This window comes from Acinonyx jubatus, chromosome A3, assembly GCF_027475565.1.
Source record: "Acinonyx jubatus isolate Ajub_Pintada_27869175 chromosome A3, VMU_Ajub_asm_v1.0, whole genome shotgun sequence".
Lineage (NCBI taxonomy): Eukaryota > Metazoa > Chordata > Mammalia > Carnivora > Felidae > Acinonyx > Acinonyx jubatus.
In genome coordinates this window covers 50,317,439-50,344,293 of record NC_069388.1, presented here as the reverse complement: position 1 = coordinate 50,344,293, position 26,855 = coordinate 50,317,439, and the positions used below count along the sequence as shown (strand labels likewise).

Here is a 26,855-nt window from a genome sequence, read left to right as displayed (position 1 = left end):
GAATTTCCTTCTTTCTCATGGTTGAATAGTATTGCATTGTATGTACATCATTATCATCTTTATCCACTTATCTGTTTATAGACATTTAGGTTGATTCCATATCTTGGCTATTGTGAATAATGCTGCAGTAAACATGGAGTGCAGATATCTCTTTGACATAGTTATTTCATTTCCTTTGAATATATACCCAGAAATGGAATTCCTGGATTGTAGGTAGTTCTATTTTTATTTTTATTTATTTTTTTTTTAATTTTTTTTTCAACGTTTATTTATTTTTTGGGGGACAGAGAGAGACAGAGCATGAACGGGGGAGGGGCAGAGAGAGAGGGAGACACAGAATCGGAAACAGGCTCCAGGCTCCGAGCCATCAGCCCAGAGCCTGACGCGGGGCTCGAACTCACAGACCGCGAGATCATGACCTGGCTGAAGTCGGACGCTTAACCGACTGCGCCACCCAGGCGCCCTCTATTTTTATTTTTTAAAGGAATCTCCATACTGTTTTCCACAGTGGCTGCACCGTTTTGATTCCCACCAACAGTATGAGAGAGTTCCCTTTTCTCCATATCCTTGCTAGAACTTGTTGTCTCTTTTCTTTTTGATACTTCTATTCTAACAGGCGTGAGGTGGTATCTCATTATGGTTTAGATTTGCATTTTCCTGATGATGAGTGATGTTGAGGGCTTTTCGTTGGAACTGTTGGCCATTTGTATTCTTTGAAAAAATGTCTACTCACATCCTCTGACCATTTTTTAATTGTGTGTGTGTATACACACACACACACACACAATATAGTTGTTATTGAGTTGCATGAGTTCCTTATATATTTTAGATATTAACTCCTTATCAGATACATGATTTGCAAATATTTTCTCCCATTAACTTGCCTCTTCATTTTGTTGATGATTTCCTCTGCTATGCAGAAGGATTGTCTTTTTTTTTTCCTTTTTATCTTTTGAAAATTCTTACAATGAGTTTGCATAACAATTTTTTAAATCAGAAACTCAGATTTAAAAAATGTTTTTCCTCCCTCTCCTTCCTCACCTCACAGGTATACCTCAGAGCTCAGGTTTTTACCCATCTTGTTTCATCACATCTGTGGCCCGTGTGGCCACACTCTCTGTCTGTAGTATTTATCAGTACTCTGCCCCATCCTCTGATACTCATCTTAGGCTTTGGTATCTTCCAGTTTTCTTTTATCTGTATGTGTGTGTATCTCTAGTCTTGTCAGGTGTTTTTATATTCTGCTTGGGTCTGAACACCAGTGTTCATTAGTCTCTTTCCTTTTAACATCAATTCTCTTTCCTTCCATTCCCCCTGGTCATAATCTGTTCTAGGCAGAATCAGTTCCTGTTTCCTCTGTGTTGCTGTCCTGTCTTGTATATCCCTTTCTCCCAGACTTCTCAACCTTGGCAGAACATTGAATTTACCTGAGAGAGCTTCAGAAATCCCAGGCCTGAGTTCCATCCCAGTGATTTTGGTGTCTTTGGTTTGGTGGAAGCTGGATTTGAGGGGTCTTTAAGTTCCCCAGTGAGTCTGCTGGAAGCAAGTCTGGGAACCCCTCTTCTATCTGGTGTCTTGCTGTACTTTGGGGAATCACGTGCATGGTGCGTATAAGTTTCTGGGGTCCTGACTCTTGGATATCAGCAACACCACTAGACCTACAGATCCCCAGTACCAGGCACTGGGAAAACAGCAGTGAGTGAAAATAACTCCAAGTGAGGAAGTCTGTTTTTGCACCGGCCACCCTGTCTTGGTGCTGGTCTAGCTGAGAATTTGATCAACCCAAATCAACCTCCTGTCTTGACTTCACCCGCTGGGGTCCCTTATAATGAAGAAGAAACTGGTATAATCCACATTAGTGGCCGGCTTGGGCATGTAGTCAGGACATGTTTCTCAAGCCCTTATTCCCTGCTCTGTTGCTCAGTCATTGAGACCAAACCTGGGGGCTCATCTTCTTCCATCATTGTTGCCCTCAGACAGGGATGCAGTGTACTTATTGTGGCTCTGACTCTGTGGCTCATAGAGGTCAGTAGTGGCTTTGTCTCTGCTTCACATTGTCTGGTCTCAGAGAGGGAACAGGCATCAGAAAATTTTACAGGACAGCATTAGGAAATCAGGAATTACAGCGAAAGGGAATCCTGTCCCTGTGTGAGGCTGGGTCAGACTTTTATGACATGGTTCTGTGATTCTCAGTATATGGTCCTGCTATAGAAACTGGGTTCAGAGAGTCATGATTTATTACAAGGAAAATGTGGACTGTTTGTATACCTGTGTGACAATGGCCTAGTTACCCAGTCAGAGCCAAGCTATAACCATGAGAGAAGAGGTAAGACATTGTATTTCAGGAAGAGTATTTGGAAGAAGGTTATCACCTCCTACAGGTGTCTAGTGAGGGCTGATGGAAGCTTCTTGGGGATGCATGGGCACCAGTGGTAGTTAGGGACTGCCAGCCCAGAGGCCCAAGGCCACCCTCAAAAGCTGGCAGGGTGTGGGTAGAGCCAGAATCATGTGCCCATCATGGCTCCTCATGGCTCTTGTGGTACACTTGGAACCTCTGAGCTCTCTTGTGCTCTGTCCCTTTCCATTCACCCACTTACCAGCAAGTACAAAGGGTCTGCTGGATGCTGTTGTTACTCCATGCATCACAAAGAAAATGTCCCTATTCTCACAAGGTTTATATTTCAGTGGGGGAGGTCAACAAACATGAAACATTAATAAAAAAATAACCCAGATGTGGTGAAGCTTTTTATTTTGGTTTAGCCCAGCAGTTTAATTTTTCCTTTTTTTCTAGGAAAATATGTCTACAGCTGATGTCAGAGAGATTACTGCCTGCACGGTCTTCTAGGATTTTTATGGCTTTGGGTCTCACAGTGAGGTCTTTATCCATTTTGAGTTTATTTTTGTGTGTGGTGTAAGAAAGTGGTGTAGTTTCATTTTTTTGCATGTAGCTGTCCTATTTTACCAGTATCATCTGTTGAAGAGACTATCTTTTCACCCAATTGTATAGTCTTTCCTCCTTTGTCATAGATTAATTGACCACAAAAGCATGGGTTTATTTCTGGGCTCTCTATTCTGTTTCATTCAGCTCAGGGTGTATTTTTGTGCCAGTACCATACTGTTTTGAATACTATGGCTTTGTAGTGTATCTTGAAATCTGGGACTCTGATACTTTCAGCTTTGTTCTTCTTTCTCAAGATTGCATTGGCTGTTCAGGATCTTACAAATTTTAGGATTCTTCATGGTGAAGGAAATCATCAACAAAACAAAAAGGCAACCTACTGAATGGGATAAGATATTTTCAGATGATATATCTGTTAAAGGGTTAATATCCAAAATATATAAAGAACTTACAAAACTGAACACCAACACCCCCCCCAAAATAATCCAATTAAAAAAAATTGACAGAGGACCTGAATCGACATTTTTCTAAAGAAGACATACAGATGGTTAACAGACACATGAAAAGATGCTCAACATCACTAATCATCAGGGAAATGCAAATTAAAACCTCAGTTAGATATCACTTTACACCTATCAGAATGGTTAAAATAAAAAAAAAAACACAAGAAATAATAACTGTTGTTAAGGATTTGTAGAAAAAGAAGCCCTTGTGGTAGGAATGAAAATTGGTGAAGCCACTGTGGAAAATAGCGTGAAGTTTTCCTAAAAAATTGGAATAGAATTAGAAGTAATTCTGTCCAAAGAAAGTGCAAACACTAGTTTGAAAGGATGTATACACTCCCATGTATATTGCAACATTATTTACAATAGCCAAGATATGGAAGCAACTCAAGTATCCATATATGGATGAATGGATAAAGAAGATGTTATATGTAAGTACACACACACACACACACACACAGGGATACTATTTAGTCATGAAAAATAATGAAATCTTGCTATTTGCAACAACATGGATGGATCTAGAGGGTATAATGCTAAGTGAAATAAGTCAGTCAAAGGCAAATACCATATGATTTCACTCACATGTGAAATTTAAGAAACAAAGGAATAAACCAAAAAAGACACAAACCAAAAACAGACTCTTAACTATAGAGAACAAACTGATGGTTACCAGAGGAGAGGTGGGGGGAATGGGTTAAATAGGTGAAGGGGATTAAGGGTACACTTATCTTGTTGAGTACTGAGTGATACACAGAATTGTGGAATCACTATATTGTATGCCTTAAACTAATATAACATTGCTAATTATATTTGAATTGTAGGGGGAAAAAAAAACTAGATGTGGGACAGACGACATGCAGATAGTTAATACTATAGGAAAGGAGAGTGGAGAATGACAATGATGACTTTCATGTTTGGTGCTGGGGAACATCCTTGAAGGGATTCAGTCTCAGCCAATGTCTGAAAATCTGAGTGATGACAAGGAGCCAGCTAGGCAAAGATCAAAGATTGTGGAGTGGGGACACCTGGTGCCAGGATGCTAAGGTAGGGATGACCTTGGCATTTTCAGAAACCACACAGCAGTCTGAATGGTTGTACAGTCCAGGGAAGGAGTTTGGATCATGTTCTCAGTGCACTGGGAAGTCATGGAAAGGGTTTAATCACAACAATGTGCGATCTGGTTTGCTTTAGAAAGATCTTGCTGGCTGCTGCTAAGGGAAAAGATTGAGGAAGCCAAGTTGGGAGGCAGATGACCAGGTATAGGTGATTACAGTATCACAGGCAAGAAATGATAATGATTTAGACTAGGTTGTGGTAGTAGAGATGAAAATAAAAGGACAGACATAGGGTTTGTTTGGAAGAATGATCAACAGGTCTTGATGCATTGGATATTTGGCATGAGGGAGAGGTGAATCAAGGATAATTCCTAGAGTTTTGGCTTCAGCAACTGGATGAGTATTAATATTATTTACCAAAGCTGCAAAGACTGCTAAATATCCAAAGGGAGTATAAAGATTTCTAATTGGAACCTGTGAAATTGAAGGTACCAAGGTACCTGTTAGGCATCAAAGGAGAGATGTCAAGTAGTCAGTGGGTTATACAAGCTAAAGACAGATTGTTGGAGTCAATCAATGGCATTTAGAAAGAGCGATAACATGTTTCTGTTTTCCTAGGACACTCCTGATCTACACCTATTGTTCCATCATCATTGTTAAAGGACCCCTTTTCTCACTCTCAGCCTCACACCTCTTTGTGCTATAACTTATCATCTTTCACAGAGACAGTATTTAAAGCCATGGGCTAGAGAGTCATTAGAGAGAATGGTACAAATACAGGCAGAGTCTGTTACACTTCAACATGTTGATGTGGGAGGGCATTCAGGAAACAGCCACTGGATCAAGAGAAAAGCCAGGAGGAGGTAGACTCACCCCAGTCAGGAGAGGAATGTGGCTGGGAAGGGAAGAGTGGTCACATGTGAAAGAATGAGATGAAGACACAAAGAGTGGTCACTGCATGTTGCAGTTTCATAAGGATGGTCCCAGTGGAAAGGAGAAGGTGGAAGCCCACAGGAACTGAATTGAGGAGCTAGAATGTGTGATGAGCTTGCTACATCCTTCCTGTTGCCCCACTTTTCAGACAAAAATCATAATTGTAAGGAGCTAATTTAAATGCCATCTCTTCCATTAAACAGACCTCAGATTCCAACAGTGAACTGGTTAGAATTAATTGCCCTTCTGTATTCCCATAGCACCTTGTTTGTAACTTTTCATGTGACTTTTTGTTGTTGTTGTTCATTGTGTTTTAGCCATGTGTGCCTGGCTCCTTATTAGCTATAGATCACCTGGGGGCAATGACTGTTTATCTTCCATCTTCATCTTGCCTATGAAACTTAGCCTTGTCACAGTTCAATGAACCTATGAGACATTTGAGAAATGTTGAATGGATGAGTGAATGGATCTGTGAATAAATGAGTGAGTGAATGAGTGAATGGATGAGTGAGTAAATCATGAGTGATTGAATACATACGTGACCAAGTGAGTGAGTGGATGGATGAGTGTGTGAATGGGTGAGTGAGTGACTGAGTGAGTGAGTGAGTGGATGAGTGAATGAGTGAATGGGTGAGTGAGTGACTGGGTGATTGAGTGAGTGAGCGATGGATGAGTGAGCAAGTGAGTAAAGGATTGGAACTGCAGTCAAATTGGTACCAAGTACCTACACAGCATAACAGCCATGGGTGGTTGGTATTTCTGTTTGCCCCTTGTCCACCTCATTTGTTCATATGTAAAAGCTTCCATTTCCAGCAATGATCATTAAACACTGCAATGGATAATTGTAGAGTGGTTATTTTCTATTCTGTTGGTCGTAGGCTGCCTTTAATTCTAATGGAAACAATAGTTTCCTTTAACTGAAAATTTGGTGAATCCTTTTTAGCTATTTTTCTGTTTTCCTTGTACTGTTTGAAGGATATACTATTTATGGACTGCAAAACGATAGATTCTAATCTGAGCTAGAGATAAAATGTAAAGGGGGGCATAAAACATTTAGGAAGCACACATGAATCACAACAGAGGATTACGCAAAAGCTTTCTCAGGAAAATGTGCACATTTTGCATTTAGGAACAGCCCAGCAAAGTGGCATACAGCTGATTTGTCATAATATATAAACCTCTGGTAGTACTAAGAAAATAAATACTATATTAAGTCTTTAGGCAAAGCCATTGATACTAGTTTCTATCTATGAATGCAATTCTGTGTTCCTGATGTGTTGGAAATACCCCAAAACAAATGCCAAATGTGAGATTGCAGATTAAATTTATAGGGCCCTAAGCTGTAACTATATTTTTAAGATGAGAGCTGTTCTACCTACTAATTCCACTGGGAATAAACTGGCAGAATGAGGGAAACCCCAAAATGCCAGGTATAAGAGAAGATCTTATCAGAATTTCTGTTAGGCAGATTCAGGGAGGAAATCTGGGAATGGTATTATCTGTAGCCCTAGAAATCACAGCCTCAAGAACCTGAAGTCAAAGACGTGCAAAAAGGCCTGATGTCCGGGCCCTTGAATCAGCCTGTGGCCCTGGACAAGTCCCTCCCTGTTACTGGCATCCTGGGGGAGGGGGGTTGATGCTGGTGCTGAGAACAGCCCTCTTTGCCGAAGCCAGGTGAGGTCTCACACACCTTTCACACTGTGGCCTGTCACCAGTGGGGTCTCATTCCATATGGTGTGACAGTTGAAGCAGTTGGACTTGGGCTTGCCCTTGGTGCCTGGTGTCACTAAGGAGGTGAGAAGAATTCTTGCTCTTCTTGATGTTATATGGCATCCCCTGGAAATGTTCAGTCATGTTGTTCTGGGCAGCCTTCTTCTGAGGGACCCACTGCCAGGGGACTCCTCTGCCCAGCTGTCAGCAGAGGAGAAGGAGGGTCTCTGGTGCCTCTTGCAGAAAGCTCCCATTGCCCAGGCACGCCTGTGTACTTCATGGTGTACTTTGTACTTCATGGTCTCCATGCTCCTATAGCACCACAGACCCTGTCTCTCTGAGGGTCAGCTGGTTGCTACTCTGAGGCTTTTAGATTTAAAGATGGGAGCAGAGCCATGGTCAGAGTGAGGCCCATGCCTGTAGTCACTTTTTTCTGTCCTCAACAGATGGCCAGCATTGGCCTCCACCATCACTTGACTCCCCTTTGGGTGCTCAGATGTAATTTTTGTTTCCTTGTGGTTATTTAAGTCTGGATGTGCAGACCCTGAGAGTCTGACTAGGTAACTTGTACACAGTCCTTCCTATGTGAATCGGTCATTTTCCTTTCCAAGTGTCAACTGGAAGTTAAAAGTAAATTAATTTTTATTTTCTTTGGACAAGCCACACTTCTAACCTGACTTGTTATTATAGGGAATTGGGCTTTGAAGAAGACAAATTTAAGAGTATCTATAAATTATCTTCATGTTTTTTCTTTTTTCATGTTTGCTTTTTATCCCTTGAACTGAGACCAGAATCATTAAGATTTTCTTAAGAAGTTGGCTGCAATAAATATCCTAATAATTACAACTCAGGAAATTCATCATAAATCATTGTTTTTGCTGTATTTCCTTGGCCTTCAGATTTTCCAGCTGAAATTGCCTCAAGGGACCCTTAACATCTTTTATGGAGTTTGTAAACTCCCTGAGGTTGAAGAGTCTTGGACTTGGAATCTAGAACACCTAACATAATACTGGGCATTACTTACTGGGCTCAGGAAATCTTTTGAAGGAACAAAAAATATCTTCCTATAATGTAAGTTGCTGATTCACAAAGTGGCTTCTTCACCAAAAGTGTGTTGAAGCAGTTTTGAAATCAGGACACCTAGGTTCAAATCCATTTTCTACCTCTGGCTGGGATAACACCGAGCCAGCTACTTTACTTCTTTGAGCTTCTGTTTCCTCATCTGTAAAGTGAGATGGTGCCTACTTTGCAGGGTGGTTGTGAGGGGGAGTAGACCAAAGAATAACATGGCTAGTTGGGTGGGTGGTATGTATAGATGTCCCACATCCATGGTGCCCTCCTCTCTTCCTTCCCCATCAGCCTGCAAGGGTCTCACCCGACATTGTACAGCATAACGTGACAGGTGGCATTACTTTGACTTGTCTTAAAGCTGGATGCTTTCACATAGATGACCAGGGAGGCAGTGAGGATGTGAGAGTGGAGGTGATATATAAACCTGGAATCGCCTCTGGGGTGTTCTGGGGTGAGCTGTGAACATTCACCGGGGGCTCTGGTCTTCAACTTTGCATTGTGGTGATGAGCAGTACTGGGAGGCCTGTTCCATGTGATGAATGTGTGTGACAAGTGCTTGAGGGAGAGGACATTGGTGTCAGGTGGATGTCCCAATCCTCCCTGACTTCTGGCTCCAGGGGAACACTGCCACAAGACTGTGAGTGAGGAAGGGTGCTCAGTGGGAGAGGAGGACCTGTATTACAGGGAGTTGGTTAACTTCTTTCTAGTTAGACTTCCCACTGTTTAAGATAATGTGACACATTACCTGGAATCACAACTGCATTCAACAGTAGTACTGCTTTAATTTTTCATTTTCTCATATTTAGTGATGGGGGTCTCAAATATGAGTGTATGGATATTTTCCAGAGACATAGACTTAAATTTGAGTTTGCAGGGGCTGAGTGAGCAGTGAGACAGAGATCAGAATGAGGTCACACCCACAAACCGGTGCACCCAGGTTTAAGTGTGGAGGTTGTTCCTTTCAATTCCAGTAGCCAATGGTGTGCTAAGGATGGCTTTGGAGAGCTTCAGAAGCTCTCTCCCACAGAAGCTCCACAGCCCCCTCCCCGTACCCTCCATTAGTCTCCAAATAAGTGTACTTGCTAGGTAACACCAGTGACCTTGCAGGGCAGACTGAGCTCCCAGATGACCTCTGTAGCTTACCACCCACCATGTCACTGCCCTGTCCCTTCCCACAGGGACACTTCTGGGGGTGTCAGTGTTAGGAATGGTTCTGTGCAGAACCAGCCTCTTCCCGATTAGACAGGTGCAGGATAGTCATGCTTCAGGGTTGCCTGTCCTGGTCGAGGTGTGCCCGGCAACCTCTTCCCTTTGTAAACTTGTGCACGAGTGTGCTGGCTCATCCATTCTGACAGACTGGCTGTTTAGACAGTGCTTCCTCCAAGCTGCCCTTCTTGGTGTGCTCTTATTTTTCATATTAGCAAACTGAGCTTTTAATTATTCCTTGTAGGTATTGAAAATGTTTTTAATTGTGAAATATAGCATGGAACAAAAGAACATCTAAACATTATGCTAAGTGAAAAGAAACCAGTTGCAGAAGACTATATTATATTATCCTGTTTGTATGAAGTATCTAGATTAGGGACAGAAAGTAAACTACTGGTGTCTTAGGGCTTGGGATGAGGGTTGGGAAGTTACAGGGTATAGGGGTTCTTTTTGAGATGATGAAAAATGTTCTAGACTTGCCTGTGGTGATGGTGATGCATATCTGTGACTGTATCAGAAACCACCAAATCACCTGATGGATGGTTTATGTCTATATGTCATATATCATATGTGTCAAAAATGAAGGCAAAATAAAGATATTTTATGATAAATGAAAAAACATGTGCACAACTTCTCAGATGATACTAAAATGAACACTCATGTACTCAGCAACCAGAACCAAGTGGAGTATCCTACAACCCAGAGGTCTCATTTCGCCCCTTCTGCCCCAGAGGTAACCAGTGTCCTAAATGGTGTTAATGAAAATGTGTGTTTGCATCCATCCCTCAACTAGGTATAGTTTAATTTTACCTATTGGTTAATTTTGTACATATGGATTCATACGGTACCTATTTTGTGACTTCTTTTAAGCACTGTGGTTTAGATATATGTTGCCATAGATTTTTTCCTATTCGCTGCTACATACAATTCCATTGTATGAAGAATACAATTCATGCACCCATTCTACCATTGATAGCATTTGAGTTGTTGGGTGCCATTATGGCCAGTACTGACATAAACATACTTATGTTTACCTCCTAATGCACACATGCAAGGATTTCTGTAGAAATATCCCTAGTAGCAGAATTGCTAGGCTATAGAGTCCATGCATTTTTATCAATGATAGATAATACCAAATAATTTTTTGTCAAGAAAATTGTGCCAATCTATGTTCCCAGAAGCCAGAGGTGACAGTTACTGGTGTTCCATGTTTTCAACAACACTTGGTATTCTCAGGTTATTAATTTTTGCCAGTCTAGTGGGTATGAAACGGTATTTCAGTGTGTGCATTTTCCTGATGATCAGTGAGAGTGAACATCTTTTGTATATGTCTTCCCATATTAGTTAGCGTTTACTGCATAACAAACACCCCCAGAGTGTAGAAGCTTAAAATAACATCCATTTCATTTAGCCGACAATCCCGTGTGTTGGTTGAGATTACCAGCATAGCGGGAATGTCTGGGGACTCTCCATGTGGTTTCTTATCCTGCAGAAGGCTGAGTTGGGCTTTTCATGTGGTGAATGATAGGTTCTAATAAACTGCAAGAGAGGGCAGATGCCATTGTGCACTTTTTAAACATCTGATTGCATTATAGTGTTGCTGTCTCATTGGCCAAAGCAAGCCACCAAGGCTAAGTTCAGTTTGGAAGAGAATTTTCCAAGGGCCTGGATCCAGGGAGACATGAATCCTGTTGGAGGACATTATTACACAACCCACCATAGTACCTACTTCCTGTATTTCTTTAGGATGTTGGTCTTTTATATTGCTAGTAGGAGTTCTTTATATAGTCTGGATACTAATTCTTTGATAGTTATCTGTGCTAATTTTGGATCAATAGAAATTCCTTTAATAAACAAGATCAACAAAATAATAATAATGGCATGTTTTCTGGGCTAAATTTGGAAAACATTACAGTGTAAGGTAAATACAGAAAGGTTATTTATCTCAAAGGAGGAACTAGAATCAAACTCCTAAAACTTAGTAATTTAACTTCTGTATCTGTTATAACTTAGTAATCAGCTATTTTAAAAAGCTGCCTACATGGAGATTTAGGATTTTTAGGAATATTAAAGACCCGGGGGGAAATTAGTATTGGTTAGGTAGGACAAAAACTCAAATCAGTTACTTGTAATAAACTTAAATAAGTGCAACTCTTTTTGAAATTCTCTTTTTAGATTCTCTATATTAACCTTGTGTATTTAGTAATATACATATTGTACTCTACATAACTTGGTTTTCTTCCTAAAATTATCTTTTAAGACAATTTGATATTTTACTCAGAAAAGTACAAAGTTTCTAAATATTTTGAAAAAATACATTGATGTATAAAAGGATGGATATTAAGATTTTAGACTTTGAGGGGCTCCTGGGTGGCTCAGTCGGTCAAGTGTCTGACTCTTGATTTTGGCTTAGGTCATGATCACATGATCTCATGGCTTGAGCCCCATTTCGGGCTATCAGTGGAGAGCCTGCTCGGGATTCTCTTTCTCTTTCTCTTTCTCTGCCCCTCCCTTGCTTGCTTGATCTCTCTCTCAAAAATAAATAAACTTAAAAAATATTCTAGACTTTGAGTTCTCTTCCCCATGTTTTGCTTATTTAAAGCAAAAATACTCCCCAAACGCAAGATACCCCAAACACAAGATAAATATTTCACCATTATAACAAAAAAGACTGTTTGGGCTTAATCTAGAACTTTTACAGGGTCCAACAGAACCAGAGTGTATTTTTTCAGAGGAGTAGATAAGTGCAAACTCTCCAAATTTATTGAATTTGATGTTTACGAATGAAATGATTTCCTCATCCCCACAAGTGCTTTGTCTTCTTGAAAGGCTTCAGTTTTATCTTTTTTAGAGATGCCTCACTGTCCCAGTTTGCCTGGACCTGAGGAGTTTCCTGGGACACGGGTGCTAAACCCTGGGAACATACCAGGCAAGTTGGAGGCTAGTTGGTCACCCTCTTCTTCACAAATTTCAGAAAGTAAAATTCATTGGTTTGGATTCATGCCCACATCTCTAGCCTTTAAATGTGCTTAACTTGCTTAATTTCCTTCTTTGATTATTTTTTTTTGCCCCCTAACACAAATTGTTCCTGCTGGAGGTGGAAATATTCAGAAAGCAGGGCCCCGGGACTGGCTGTGTGGAGTTGGCCTCTGGAGGGTGTGTGTTGCTCCAAAACGGGCTGGTGAGGGCTTTCCTTGTTGCCCAACGCTGACAGTTCCTAATGCTGCTCATTTTGTCACATAGGCAACATAGTCGCATTGCCTATGTTCATGGTTTTCATGTTACAGCCACGATTTTAAAGCAGCATATTCTGATTTTTCTCACCTAATTTAGTAGTCTCTTGGTTTAGATTGCACTTGGGGCTGTGCTTAGAGTTTTGATAAAACTTAGTTGTATATGTGTCATTTTGGAAAGGACTGTTTGGAAAATAGGACATAGAACAGGTGGTTATAAAACCACCAGGTCAAATGGAGATCATGATTTCTCTTTTATTTAGAGGCAAATGTTGCTATATAGGTTGACATATAAAGATATATAATACATAATTTAAGGAAATATTCAGGGAGTAGAGACTAGGGAATACATATATGAGCATTTTTTCTTATGATGCATTTTCTTCATTCTAAAACTATTATATTGTTTAATTTCTGTCTTAACAGTTCCTAGATCTGCCCTATGATGTTGTGCAGCTTGTGCACTGCACAACTTGGAGTGGGGGGGCAACTGTTCACATTCCAGTTATCCTAGATTTGTCTTGAGAAAGGGATGCCTTTTCTGACTTGCATAAGAATGCTCCTGGGCAAATGGAAGCCAGCATGACTGCCTCCCTGACCCTCCCAACAAAGGTACTTTACAGAACACATGAAGGAAATAAAATTTTTCTTCTGCTTACATTTTATAGCCTTCCCTACCCTCACTGTAGTACCTCATATCTCTGACCTGAGACAGTTGATCTGTTTTCTAGTTTTAACACATAGCAGCATAATGGTATAGAGCACAGAGCCAGGGGCCAGTGCTGCGGTGTTCTACCTGCACAATCCAGGGGAAGTTACTTGCCCTCTCTGTGCCTTACTTTCCTCATCTATACAGTGTGGGTGGTTCCTTCCTCAGTAGGCCAGTGGGTGGGTTAAATGAATGAATAGGGTAAAGCACTCACAACTGTGCATGACATGTTATATGCAAATGCCACAGCCTTGTTCAGCTTTGCCTCTGACATTGGTCTAATGCACACCTGTGTTTAGCAAGACTGAATCTTTTTTTTTTTAAGCCAATACATTTTTATTTAAGGAATTTTATGTGTGATTCCTTCTATAGCCAATCACCATAGTTCCTCAAAGTCAGAATGATAATCTTCAATACGGCCCTTTTAAAAGGAACTTTTTTTGTTCAATCCATAGTTCACTGTCAGTCCAGAGCTCTTCAGTTTGGCTTCTTTGATCTCCACTTGAATATGGACATACTTCAAAAATTCCCCATCGCTAATCTTTGGGATCTAGTTTCTTTATGTTAGGACCCTAGAAGTCAAATTGTAAGAAGTGCACTGATTGTGCACTGATCTAGAATTGTTAGTCCTCGTTTCTAATATTAAAAAGTCTTGTTGCTTCCCCTCCATGGCTTGAGCCCAGCAGATGCTGTTATGGGTCTCACTGTCACTACGGCAATAAACTTGCTGTGATGGTAGCAAAATGTGTGTCTCAGTGTAGCCGCGTTAACAATCTCCGGACACCATGAATGACAGTGCCCATTTCCATCTAGAATGAGGCTTTAGCAAGACTGCACCTTAAACTCTGGTTAATAGGTAAGGGCACAGGTAGAGAAGTCATGACCTATTCCTTGACCCCATGAGAAGAAGGCCAGGTCAATAATCATTGTCTTTGTCTCTTTTCTTCTGGGATTTGCTTCTCCCTGTCTCAGCAGCACCCCCCCCCCCCGCCCCCCAGTGTGTGATTGTCTATTTATGTGCTGCTTCTCCTGTGAGATGGAGCATCTTCTATGATGGAAGCTTAGATTTCCAGGACTTTGCCAGGTACATGGCAGGGGTTCAGGGACATTCAGCTTCAGCGAATGGATTGGGTCTCCTCTGGGATTTGGGAGGCACTGCCTCTCCAGGGCAGTATTTTCTCTCTGTGTCATAATTCTCGTGGTCAGGCCCAGCCAGGCGGCACTCACCACATACCCCATTCTGGTCTCAAAATCCAGAAAAGTACTCCGGAAGGATATTGAACATCCATGTGGGGCTCTGTAAGTATCATTTACATCAGAGCTTAGATGTCACTTTTGACCCTGAGTCAGAGTTGTGACCTAAGCAGGAGAGGGGGGTTCTTTATGAGGAGTTGTGCAAGCTCACAGTCCTCACAAGGCTAAAGGAGAGGCCGGTGTGCCTGTGCCATTATGTGTGTGTGCACACATGTAGTTCTTTCTTTGTGTGTGGGGTTTCTCTTACCTTATCAAATGTAGGCAGCAAGTTGAGGCCACAGAATGGTGTGTTCATTCCATTTTGGTGTTTCTCAGTGAGGTCACCGTACCAGGATCCCAGTAGACAGCTTCTCATTTATTGAATGAAACTTGGGTAAAGCTGTTCTAAGAACAGAGGGCATTGGGCATATTCATTTTTGTCAAGTTTGCCATTAGCAATGAATCTCCGGGTTGTTTTCATGTTAGTATTCAATATAAATATCTGTGAAGCTGTGAACACATTTACAATTTCTAGTCAACTAACTATAAATCATCAGCCACAGAAGATACAAAATTAGCAAATACCTATCAAAATAAACTCGACAGTTCTTATCAGACATGCCATAACCTCTATAAATATGAGATGTCAAATGAAATGTACCTAAGAATTTGGGCAACTTTTAGGAACTGTTGGAGAGAACTTTCTGAGTTGTTTTAAGCAAAGGAATGATCAGAAGTGTAGAAGGCCCTCATAGTAGCTTTCAGCAAGTACTGTCTGTGGCTGGGTCCAGAATCCCAGCTGGGGTGCGCCTTACTGATTTAATGAACATAATAACATGGAGCAAGCTGCCTGTTGCTTGTGCTTTTATAGCAGAGGTTTTCAGAGAAATAAGCCAACTAAATTGGTTTTTCTTCTTGTCTCTTTAATTATCCCTGCTCCAGGCCAGTGAATCGAGGCATAGTGGTAGGAAGGGAGAGAACATCTTTATTTTCTTGCTGCAACCAATGGTATATACCCTTTACCCTTTGCTGTGTGTGCTTGTGCACAAACACACATACTCTCTGTCCACCCTCTCTCTCCTGATCACAAATGTGAGTGCATATTGTTTCACACCCGGCTTTCTCACAAGCCTATAAAAGCTGCTCTGGAGAGACTGAGGGTGTGGCCCGTGCTGCTGTGGCTTCAGTGCCTTTGCAGAGCACCCGCGTCCTCAGTGCATGTTCCCTGAGCTGAGAATGAGAGAAAAAGTAGGTTGACACCACACTGTGAAGACACTGCCAGTTCCGTGGAGCCCATTGCCCCACCAGTGCTGGCTCAGCATAATTCCAGGAATCCAGGCGGCCGCTGCTGCTGCTGCAGGAGTCCTGAGGTGAGCTCGGAAGGCATTCTGACGTGCCAATTTAATGGGATTTTAATCTCATTAGGGATGCAGACGTTGCACTGTCATCGCTGGAAGGAACGTAAGTGATTCAGGCTCATGATTTATTTAAATGTGGGGGAAAGGGCTCCCTTAGCGAAACAGGAAAGTATCTGCAGCGCAGATACTTTACGGTGCAGGCGCTGCCAGGTCCCTGGGTGTGGGTAGCCCAGGGACCCCTTGGATCTGGGTGTGTTGGGACTTTGAGAGCTTCTAGAGAATTTGTTTAGAGGATTGTGCCTTGGTTTTTATTGTTACTTTTCTTCTTAGTCTTGACATCCTAAATTTTATCTCCTAAATAGTTTTTTCTTTTTCTCATTTTCTCTGGATGGAGTTAAGCTTTATTCAGTGAAAGGGAAAACTTCAAGCTGTTGATGAGTGAACCACTAGAGAAAACAGCAAAGGAGGATTTTATTTCAAGGTACCTTAGGTGCCGGAAGACAGACAGTGGCATCTCTTGTGTCCCATTGCCCCAGAGACCAGCTGCCATCCACTGACTGTATTTTTATGCGTATTCACGAAGGGAGATGGATGGAGCCTTGCAGGGAACCAGCAGCTCTTCTTGGTGGGAAGGTTTTAAACTACCTCTTCCCTTCACACTGCCCGGCTTGACCTCCACTGCACCTGAGTCCTCTCGGAATGTGCCCATCCACTTAGTGGCAGCCTCAGCACCACCAGAATCCCTCTTGTCCACTCCAAAGTCTCTGTTGACATCCTGGGAAAATGCCCATTGGGCCAGGAGTTGTTTTTTTGTGTGTGTGCCACGTGGGCACAAAGATAAATCCTTTTTGGAGAGGCTAAATCAAGTCATTCAGTCCATCATGTGACAAGGAAATAATAAATCAACTGTCTGCTTTTCAACTCTGTGGGCTTCACAAGAAGAAAGAAAGGAAGCAACCTCGAGGCCTCCCTGTAAGGGCAGCTGCCCTGTGTCTGTGCAGTGCCCGCAGGGAGGGGGCAGGACCAGCCTATGTCTGGGCCGGAGGTGGTTTGCCGGGGGCAGTTGGGGAGGGGTGGCCTGAGGGGAGCAAAGCTAGTGTTACTTTCTTCCTTGAGTTGTCTGGGGCCAGGATGGTTCTGCCTGCCACTAGCTTCCTAAAGAAAGTTCTCTCTCGTTCTCCATGCATGGTGTGTACTCTGTAAAGTTTCTGGCATGTTATCCATTTCCTGAATTACACAGCTAGAGCTTCCCCTATCTCAGTTTCCCAAAAAAGCAAGTAACCCAAGTGCAGAAACCCAGACTAAGAATATGTTTTATGTAAAGGAGACAGAGATGCAGTTCAGGTGGAGATTGTATTGGAAACCCCTTTTCCCAGATGAGTCCCCATAAGCAACGGCATGCTGCATCCTGAAACCAGGGTCAGGGCTGCCCCCAGGCCCATTGTGAAGCCCATCACCTTGGCTTTTGTGCCAACCATTTTGGGAGACTTTTCCCCCTTTGGTTGGCACCATGCTTGTGCACACACACATACATGTGAGTACTTTCTCTTTTGTGGCTCAAGCAGCCTTGCTGTCCCTGGACCCCAGGAATCTGCTTGCCCTTTGGAAACAGGCTTCTTATAAAGACTTTCAGATTGAGGGAAAGGGAAAGAGCCTGGTGCTGATTTGGCTCAACTGTTAGAAACACCAAGGAGCTGCTGGCTAGTAAGACTTTAGCCGTCAACCCATACTTACATAAGGATAAATTTACCTTAATGACCCCTAGAAACAAATACATAGTGCCAAGACTTCCAGGCATCCTTTGCAGGGGGTGAAATGAATGTTTACTGAAGGGATATTATTTGGGCAGGTCAGTATGACAACCAGAGGAGATTGTGCTCAAATTTTCAAGAGCAAGAAGCTGACAAGTCAAGAGGAGTGCTAAATCTAGTGAACCAAGGTTTCAGTGAGGGTCTCTGGAAACTGAGAGCCTGAAGGCTTTCTATTCCTTCTGGGGTATTGGGGAACCTTCCTCCTGCCCTCAGCTCACTGCTGTCAAGGCCAGGCTGACTCTATGAGCTGGCGAGAACCGTGTGCTGCTGAGGGACACAGGCATAGTGTCACCACTCCAGTCGTCACTGGTAGTCCTGTCCAGCACAGGTGACTAGCTGTCTCTGCAGTCATGGCAATTCCTGTAGGCTAGTTTCCTGTGTTGGGATGTGGAGCAGACCACCACATGTGATCCTGTTCTAATGCAGCTGGCTGCCTCCTGCCTCTGGAAGCCCTACTCTGGCTAAGCTATGGTGGCTGAGCTGTGACTGTCAGAAGGTCCTGGTTTGTCCAAATGCAAGACTGTACACAGTGATTTAAACCAGCAAGCTGTTCTGCTGTTTGCTGCTCTTAGTATGGGTACTCCCAGGTCAGAGCAGGCACATGACCAGGCTTGGCGGCCTGGACTGGGCTGGGGGTTGGTGAAGGCATCTTCTGAGCTCTGACTGCCTGTGGGGAGCTGCTCTCATAGAGCTAATTGGCTGTGCTATTCAACCACCATATCCTGTGGTTGGGGTTTTGCCTTTAAGAACAAATTGCAGAGAGGCTGTCTTTGAGGCCACTGCTTTCCCTGATTCTGTCCATCCCATGCTCACCATGCCCTCTCTACCTGGGTGGCCAGGGGAGGATGGCTCTGCATCCACCTTTGGGTAAAGGCAGCTTTCAGAAGGGGGAGACAGCTTTGGGCTAGCAGGGGATCTGGTTTTCATGTGACTTCATCATGAGATTTTTGATACACACCTGCTGCCCGATCGTAAATGATAGCCGCGACATACCCATGCAGTTCAAGCTAAATCACAAAAGCTGGGTCAGGGGATTCATAAGGCTCAATTCTCAAATAGTGTGTTTGGGCTTCTATAGCCTCTGGGGTCTGACAGAGGAGGCTCTTGGGCCCTGAGATAATGTTGTGGCTGGTTCAGAGCCTGCAGACAGAGGCCTGGCTCTGACACCCTCTGGGACCACCACTCAGAGCTGTGTTTGTGTTGCGGGGAGTCTTAAAAATGCACAAAGAGGGCAGGCTGGGGTTCCTGTGGGTTCTCTGTTATGATTCCCCTGTGCAGTATGACACAGTGATACATTGGCCAAGCTACGATATCCTAAGAGAGTGTTCACAGAGCACTTTTTCTCACAATGCCCTGGAGTTACCATGTTTCAGAGGTGCTTTATGTGGGAGAAGTTGGTGGCAGGGAGGAGAATATGAGCTAAATTAAAATAGAAGGATTTCTATACTTGCTTTTTCTGCCTACAGAAGAATTTTTGTCTTTGATTTTGTTCATTTCACTTTTGTTACATGGAGGGTTCAAATAGGTGCCTGTCGAAGGGGTTATGTATCAAAATGGGGCCCCCCTTGATGTCTGTGTTAGGGCTACATGCCTGGCTCTGTGTGCTTCTAGTATTTGGGCAGCGTCAGGCTGAGGGACGGAGGGCAGTGGGCACTGTCTGAGCCCTGTTTGTGATATACCAAGAGGAGCAGGGACCCAGGCTGAGGCACCTGTGTTCTTGGATGCCTTGAGAGCTTTCTCTGCTTATATTCTCTCCCCCACCTACCCCAGCCAGAGAGATCCTTCGCAAGTGGTACCCTGAATGTTTTTTTGGTAGAGAGATGCTTGCAATGTTGACCTCAGCCTAAAGCAGAGGGGTTCTTTAGGGTCTTTTCATTTTCTAAATTCTCAGCACATCTTGGTAGTAAATGCATTCCTGTGGCTTCCCTGGTGGTTATTTATAAACTTGCAGTGCACTAACTAGGCTTGACAACCCTGTCACTTAGCCTTGTCCCTGGTGGAAAAACCATGCAAACTGTCACCTGAACTCCAGGGCTGGTGCACAGTCTCTGCTGACCCTTGGCTGGGATGCCAGGTGTGGAGAATGAGAGGGTATGTGACCTTGGTCAGGGGGCTGAGTGGGCCCCATTGAGGGGCCCAGGTGAAGGGTCAGTATGCTGTGGGACCAGGTGGGATCTAGTAATGGGCAGGGCAGCTGGTGGGTAAGCCATCCCACACAGCCCGGGATGGCAGGTCATGAGACAGAACTCTGAGGCAGCCGCAGCCAGGCTGTGACAGTGGAAGGGTGCAGGAATTGGCACACCTACCTGAAGGGCCAGTGCCGCAGGCAGCTCTGATCCTCCTCCCACAGGCTCTGAGGAGAGAGTGGGCAGCACAGAGCCTTGTGCTTCTCTAGGAAGCTGGAAAGATAAACTCCCCTGTGTTGTCTGGGGGAGTCAGAACCAGAAGAGCTTCTGTGGGCTCCTGGGAGGGAAGGAGCGGGTATCCTGCTGTCACCACTCACATGTGTCTGATGCTATGAAGTTCAGAAGGCACTTTCAGGGAAGTTCCTTCATTCTTCACACTGCCCCATGGAGCCTTGTGTGGGTCATTATTGCTCTGCCTCTGAGGGCAGAGCCCTGGGCCCAGGTGCCCCCAGGAGGCACTGGTTCCAGGTCCATGCCCTCTGGGAACAGAGTGCAACCCAGGCAGAGCAGATGGTGCCGGCTTTCATTGGCTCAGGGGCCTGGTAGGGACTGTGGTGGAAGAGTGCCAGCCTCTGAACCTGCGTATCTGGGCTTAGCCTCAGCTCCGTGCTCTTGCAGTTGAGCTCGGTGGTTTTTTTGTGTTTGTTTTTTTTTTTTTAATGTTTATTTATTTTTGAGAGAGAGAGGGAGACAGAGTATGAGTGGGGAGGGGTAGAGAGAGAGAGGGAGACACAGAATCTGAAGCAGGCTCCAGGCTCTGAGCTGTCAGCACAGAGCCCGAACTGGGCTCAAACTCACAAACCATGAAATCATGACCTAAGCCGAAGTCTGATGCTTGGCAGACTGAGCCATCCAGGTGCCCTCCCCTTAAAAAAATTTTTTTTAACATTTAGAGCTTGGTATTTTCATCTGTGAAGTGGGAACGAGGACATCTTGCACGTAATGTTCTGACCCATAGGAGAACTGATGGGTCATTTAGGGACAAAGGAAGCACATGGGAGAAGCTGCTCGCAGCCATCCATAGGGTAGGGAACAGGGAGGAGGGCAACAGCATAGGACTTGGCCTGGGATGGCTTACACGTGCCCAGTAGCCTTGTACAGTGTGGGGCACTGCACCATGCAGGCCTTCAGACATTCTCTGCTCTGTTACACAGATCTGGGAGTCAAGCCCAGGGAGCAGTCTTTCATTTGGAGTGCTGTAGATAGAGGGACAGAACCCCTTGCTGATGGTTCTTCCTGCCGTGTAGAACAAAGCACTGATGAAGAGGTGAAAAGAGGTGATTGTCCCCTTTCTGGGCTCAGGGAAGCCTGCATGCTAGCATTTTGCTGAACAGCAGGCAGCAGGAGTGCTCATCAGTTGTGAAGATGGCATTTCGTTTGTTTTCATTGTAGTGGAAGCAGAGCGCAGTAAAATGCGTCAGGAAGGGTCTTCATTTGGCCAAGGCACGTACCTATAATCCCTGCTGCCTCCTAGCCACAGCAAGCAGCTGGAAAGCAGGACAACACCAGCAGATGCTTACAAAAGGGGAGGGATATTCAGGTAGAAGTGAGTGGGATTGCGAGAAGTCTTATCTGGCCTTTGACAGTATATGCGCTGGTGAACCCCCACCCCGGCTGAGCAAGTCAAGTTAGGACCCTGCTGAGTGGGCAGGAAGCCCCTTTGTAACATACCTTTGCTCATCACACATGACAAAATCCGCGTGCTTCCTTCCTTCCCCATTTTGTTTAGAGATGCAGGTCACTCAGACTGGCTGTGTGGATGTGTGTGCATCCCCCACAGATGGAGGGTTTCTGTCCATTCAGCCTGAGGAAGTCATATCTGTGTTGTTTGCTTTACGCCCATTGACTGAAATCCATGCTACATCACACAGACTTATACTGCTGGAAACCACTGTGAGGAAGGGGGCAGTCCACTGTGGGTGGGTGATGCTATAACAGGAAAAACATATATCACTGGATGGAGTCAGTCCTCCACCTGGAGCTCAGGCCAGCTTCAGTGTGGCAGGCATAGGAGGGGTGCAAGAGCAGGCCTGGGCAATGAATGACACCTATTAGTGTATGGCTGGGCTTGGATTCAGGAAGGGGCCTGTGGGCTTGTGCCCCACCCCATAGTGACCCTGCACAGATGTCTTGTGAGGTAGCCCACCTGGCTTTCAAGGAACACCCAGAGAGTGGCTGGGGGCCTCTGGTTTTCTCTGTCTGTGACAGATGCACAGTGTGTTTCTCTTTGAGCTTCCTGAGCAGAGCAAAGACTGCAGTAAGTTAAATGCTGGGTGAAGTAAGTGAAGTCCTGGGTGAGGCCACTGGTCATGGTCCATCTGTCTACCCTCATGTAGGACCAGGAGTTGAGAGCTTCCTGTCTAGGGTGAGAACTAGTGACTGTCCTCCTCACACAGTTACCCCACATTTCGGAACGGTTCTATAGCATCACTCTGTTGCATCTTTAGACATCTCCATGGGAGGCGGGTGGATGATACCCATCCTACAGAAGGGGGAAGGAGCCCAGCAAGATAGCACTCTGCCCAAGTGCTGGATTCAGTGTGTGGTGGTACAGGGACTCTGGACAGAACTAAGGTGTATATCCCTTGAGAGTATTATGGGATAAGAAATAAAACAGAACTCCAAGCTCTAATAATTCCATCTGTAAACTCTGTCTGGACAACACACTAATTTGTAACTATTTCTTCCTGAGTACCTGTGACACTAACTAACTGGGAAGTTCACTTGCCAGTGAAAATATATGTCCTTGTAACATCTATTTAAAAACCTTGTTTACTCCAAGACTGTTCAAAGTTTTCAAGTATTCCCCTCCCATTTCTTCCCTAGATTTTAGTTGCCTTGAGGGCAAAGAAACTGTTGCCCTTTACATGTTGAGATCTCCCAAACACTACTGTGATTCTATCACAGCCCTGCCTGCGGAGGATAAGAAATCCCCTTTTTATAAAAGTGCATGTTATTTTGTGCATTTAGTAGTTACTAGTCTTGTTTAAGTAGTGTGGGTCATTGAGAATCAGTTAAATGGCAGGCATTCCCAGGCCTTGCTTATGGACTCATACAGTGTCTGGGAGCTGGGAGCACCCTGAAGACCAGATCCTCTAACCCTTTACTTACAGTGGAGAAACTGAGGCCTTAAAGGGCCACTGGGTCTGCACTTTCTTTGTTATATTCTCCGGGCTGTACTGACACAAGAGACATTCTGACACGTGACGTGTATTAAAAATCCTTCAATGAGTATGCAGCATTTTATTCTATTCGATCAGGAGAAAAGGCCACAGGGCTATAAGAACCAGGTCCCCCAGCAGGGCAGAGCACAGCAAGAGCAGGAGGAAGTGAGCCAGGGATCCTCCCTGACAGGCTAACAAGAATGCACAAGCCTAAGGAGCCTCTGGACCTCGGTGAGGAAAGGCCACAGTGCTAAGGTCTTTCCTGCTGAGGTTACAGTTGTATTTTTTAAACAAAGTCTTATTTAAAGAAGACCATCATCATTAAGATTCTGCATTTAGATATCTGAGGCTTGAAAACTTACAGGGAAACTGCTTGCCTAATGGGTTTTGTAAATGTGAGGGATCAGTGTCTCAGATGACCATTATTCAGAAGCACCAGATAGACATTATAATGAGGACCAGGAGCTCCTCACAGCACATGGGTCAGCCCAGCCTGATTGCAGAAGCTCGGAGGTCAGTCATCACACCCTGCTTTGATGCCCCAGTGGCCTCTTATGGCTCCCCACTCTCTGTAGACGGGTGAACCTATCTAGGTCCTTCCCTTGCAGCCTGGGATCTGAGGCTGATTCATGTCTCATCACTGCAGAGATTTGTAAAGAGTAATTAAATGGCTGGAATATGGAGACTTAAAAAAAAGCCTCTTGTGGGTTAAAGTGCTGAAGCATGGAAAGATTCATTCTCTCTCTATTTTTTTTACATGAGGAGCTAAGTAGAGACTTTGCTCAAGGTTTTCACTGCCTGAACAAAGTGGGTTGATAGACTTAGTTCATTCTCCCTGGAAAGCTTCCCAGGGAGGAGATTGTGCTAGAAGGGGCTGTCAGCTGTGCCATGTCAGGACCTGGTCAGGAGGATTTAGGAGCCTCACATGGTCTGTGACATGCATCCTCTGAGTCTGTTAGTGCTCCTCCATCTGCCTCAACACAGCTGTCCCCTGAGTCTGTGAGTGCTCCCTGTCTCCCTCGACATTATCCCTATGTGTCCCATTAGGCTTTCCAGTGATCTGGTGCCCATACCATGGAGTAAGCAGTCGGTATCAGTAGACCCAGATGATTTTGTCAGAGACTCAATTTTTATACATGAATAGGTATATTTTTTAAGAGTTTATTTGCTATCAGAATGCCTCATGTAAAAAGCCCACCAAGATTCCAGGAGCCAAGAGAAAGAACTAGAGCTTGTTAGCTAGAAATGGCTTTGGCATACTAGAAAATGTGCTTTTGGCCCAATTGAGACATACCTTGGCCCTATCCTGGTGAGTGGACTGGATATTTCTGCTTTCTGGGATAACTCAGGTCAGCTCCCCACTGAAGCAAGGAGAAGATTCTCCAGAAAAGAGAAGTTCATTGTCCTCCTCCTCCCCAAAGCAGCACTCGTCATGGCTGTAGGTAGATTGCCTCTGTGGTCACTCTGGCAGTAAGTAGAACTCTAGCACCCAGGGCTGTTCAGATTAAATATTCACTGTTTTCCTCAACCCAGCATGACATTCAGAGGCATGGACATGGTCTGCATGTGTTTGCAGCATGTGGCAAACCCTTGCCTCTTACCTGTAGCACCGGATGTTGTCTGGACTGGGTTGTCAGACCTTCTCCCCTTACCCTCCAGGCTCATCACTTTGCAGATTTCTCCTGTGTGGGCTTGCTCACTTGGCCTGTTTGCTATGTGCTAAGAGCTATTAGGTAGAGCTGCAGTGCAGGAGGAGACCTTCGGTGATCCCTAGACTTCACTGATATCCTGAGAGCTCATTCTTCCCTCCTTGTTGACATTTGGGAGACATGCTGTGCTCCAGTGTGTGGTGTGGTCATCCAGCCCAGATCCCGAAACTTACATGTATGTATACCCAAGCCCATCAACTTAGGACAAAAACAAACCCCACCCAGAACCCTGATTTCACTCAGCCTGTTTTTAGAGGTCAGGGCCCATCTTGGGGGAGAAACAGGAAGGTGATGCTGATGACTGAGTGGTGTTTGTGGGCTTACTGCTTCGTGTCCGGCCTTGTCCTAGGTGTTCTTATCTGTGAAGTGGCATGGTCACTGACCTCCATTGCCAGGATGCTGGTGCCCAGGGAGGTGGCATCCCTGCTCAGAAGTGTCAGATCACAGTCCCTGATTCAGAGCCTGTGCTTTTTCTAGGAATGGGTGTGACTGTCCTGCAGGGAGCCTTTGGTCCTCTTCCCTAAGACAGCAGGGCCCCCACCACTGCATTTGGAAACCCTCTGCAGAGACTGATGAGTGCCCAGACCAGCGCCCACCTGGTCCGGCAGAATGGACCTCACCTCTACCCCTTCTGACAAGGAATCTGGTGCCAGTGTCCAAAGTGGCCTTGTGGCCTTGTCCTCAATGCAGTGTCCCTGGGTCACTTAGAGATGGCACCAGCAAGCATGGGGTTTTACAGTGTTGCATGGTGGCTGCCACATGCCCTGGCTTTCCAACTGTCACCTACTTTGAGTTACGAGTGGAGTTTTGGGCAGTTCTTGTCAGGAAAAACTAGCTTGAAATAGATTAATACTAGGTTTTGTTTCCCCAGTCTTTTAGCATAGATAGGAATCTTCTTGTAGATCTGGAAGTCACCCCCAGCAGCTTGCTGGTGGATGCATGCAGGCTTTCCATAGCTGCACCATTTCTTGAGTGGCCAAGAGGACAAATGTCATTGCCTACACTAGGGGACCCACATGTCACAGTTCCACCTGTGCCTTTCTTCTGTCCTCTTGGACATCACAGAAATCATCAGGCATGGGCAGACACACACATCACATCATCACACACACACACACACACACACACACACACTCCACATCACATATACCCGTACCACACACACATAAACACATATACACACCACATACCACACACACACCCCCACACCACACACATATACACACCACACATGCACCATACACACACACATATATACACCACACACACAAAAACACACTGCATATCACACACATACACCACATATATGTATACACACCACACACACATATACACATATATACACATATACACACACCACACACATGTATACACACCATACACACTACACACAAATACACACGACACACCACATGTATTCACACATCACACACAGATTATCACACACATGTGTGCACACACACCACATACACCACACACACACATATACACCACATACAAATACACATCACACATATTCACACACAACACACAATCACACACGTGTGTATACACACACACCACCCACCACACATATTCGCACATCACAAACTATCACACACACATATGCACACACACGCACACCACACCACACATATTCACATACCACACACAATCCATTGCACACACATGTGCACACACACCCCACTCTGTCCAGCACCCTGGCACCAACTCCCTTGGCACATGCTGTGGCACTTGACAAAACACCCTTGCTGAATTCTGCTCCTTGCATCTCAGGTGCCTGAGTTATCATCAGAATCGCCAGGCTTTCATTGTTAGAGTTGTGCCTCTTTTCGCCATTTCTTCAGTGTCAGTGGTCACTGTTGGGTGAGGCCCTGTCCTGAGATAGTAGGCAGTGGACATGGGAGGGGGTGGTTTGAAACAGGAGAAGGGTGGGCCTCCTGGGCAGAGGTTATGGCCAGTCCATGGAGCCTCTGCTTGCAGGGCCTGGAGTGCAAACAGCATCCCCCACAGCCCCTGCCCTCTCATGACCTCAGCCAGCCCCACTTCCATCCCAGCCCTTCCACTGCCTT

General features: G+C 44.6%; 1 protein-coding gene and 1 non-coding gene across 4 annotated transcripts in view; one reads left to right on the top strand and one right to left on the bottom strand.

The window, feature by feature from the left end:
• SH3RF3 (SH3 domain containing ring finger 3) overlaps positions 1 to 26,855 on the top strand; it is a 366,639-nt gene that overhangs the window by 101,007 nt on the left and 238,777 nt on the right. The window lies entirely within an intron of this gene.
• On the bottom strand, positions 14,010 to 14,144 carry LOC113602637 (small nucleolar RNA SNORA1). The gene has a single exon (XR_003424117.1). It is a non-coding gene; the product is annotated as a small nucleolar RNA SNORA1 (small nucleolar RNA).